Source organism: Chrysochloris asiatica, unplaced genomic scaffold, assembly GCF_000296735.1.
Source record: "Chrysochloris asiatica unplaced genomic scaffold, ChrAsi1.0 scaffold00073, whole genome shotgun sequence".
In the NCBI taxonomy this organism is placed as follows: Eukaryota; Metazoa; Chordata; class Mammalia; order Afrosoricida; family Chrysochloridae; genus Chrysochloris; species Chrysochloris asiatica.
The window spans coordinates 10785200-10786740 of NW_006408591.1; the positions used below are offsets into that span (position 1 = coordinate 10785200).

A 1541-nucleotide genomic window follows, 5' to 3' on the forward strand; every position below is an offset into this window, starting at 1 on the left:
AAAACACACTTTACTTAGTAAAAATGTGAACACAGGGCAGGCATAGGCAGAAGTGTGTGGAGGCTGGGAGGTGTGAGTTGGGGTCTACAGCACAGCTAGGACTTGGGAAGGGACATGGTAGCAGCCACAGGTCAGAAACCTTGGAAATGGGGTAGGTATCTTTGGTAACTTCTGTTGATCTTCTAGAAGTGGACTTAAAAGCCCGTGGAGGGCAGGTCCAGAGGCATGAGGAGATGGGGTGCTCTTGCAAGCTCAAGAGGTTCCTTCACAGCAGTGGCAGCTCTCCACACTGGGTCCCCAGCTCCTGGTTTGCGAGTACAGCACGGCACAGGAAACCACTATCTCTGGCTGTTTCATCCAAAGGTGAGAAAGACAGACCAGCAGCAGAGACCAGGGTGGGCAAGGCCGCTGTGACTGGTATCTAAATAGATTACAAAAATGCCCCCAAAACATAAAACACAAGATCAAACCTACCCCCAGAGCAGCCAGGTATCATTGCCTGTGGGTTGGTTCCAGTTCCAGGTGGGAAGTGGGGGAGGCAGGGGGAGGCTCTGTGGGTAAGGAGTTGCTACTCCCTACTCCCATCAGACATAATTCTTGGTGGGGTACTCAGAGGGCCCCCGAGAGGTGCTCTGTGGGGCAGATGCTGAATTATGGGCCACGTAATGGTTGGAGGCCTGTGACCTCCCAGAGGGGCATGTGCAGCACAGTAGCCCCCTGCCCAATAACAAAAGACCTGAGGCAGTCCAGCCCAGGTAGAGGGAGGTCCCCAACTCCCTCTTTTGAGCCTCGAGTACCAGGGAGTTGTACAAGTCACAGATGATGGTAGTGGCTGTCCAGCAGATTGGGATCAGGGTCAGGACCCCAGAGATGATGAAGATGATGCCGGAGGTGAGTACCAGGTGTGCCTTGAAGTCCTTGTCTTCCACACAGGTAGTACACTTGGCGCCCGCGATGTACACCAGCAGACCAATTAGGGCTGGCAGCAGCGTGACAACACAGAGAGCACAGGCAGCCTGCAGGTCCTGGGGCAGGGCCAGCAGCGAGTCGTACACCTTGCACTGCATCTGTCCCGTGCTCTGCACCACACAGGACATCCACAGCCCCTCCCACATCACCTGGACCACCATATGGTGCTGCCAATGAAGGTGGTCACCTTCCACATGGGCAGGGCACAGGAGACCAGGGCATTCATCCAGCTGAGGGTTGTCAGGATAATTCCCAGGATCTGAAGACCAGCAGAAGCCATGGTGAGGTCCTGAAGCTTCAGAAACTAACTGAGAGATTTGTGGGAGGTGGCAGAATCTAGGTTCCCTCTTGAAAGCTTGTAAGCCAGTCACTTCTTGCCTATGTAGTACCCACCCACCTCCCACCCCCACTCATTTGGGTATCCAATGTCCAATTTGCCCATCTCTGTCTACTCTGTGTGTGGAGGGGGTGGGAATGTTTCTTGCTGTAAGGATTTGTTCCCTCTTTTGAGTCATTACATCCATAGGTGTAGGTCAATTTCATCAAATTGTATCAGATCACTCTTTTTTTCC

The 1541-nt window shown here is 53.2% G+C and overlaps 1 pseudogene; it reads right to left on the reverse strand.

The window, feature by feature from the left end:
* Positions 1 to 584: 584 nt before the first annotated feature.
* On the reverse strand, positions 585 to 1249 carry LOC102822715 (annotated as a pseudogene).
* Between the last annotated feature and the right edge of the window lie 292 nt (positions 1250 to 1541).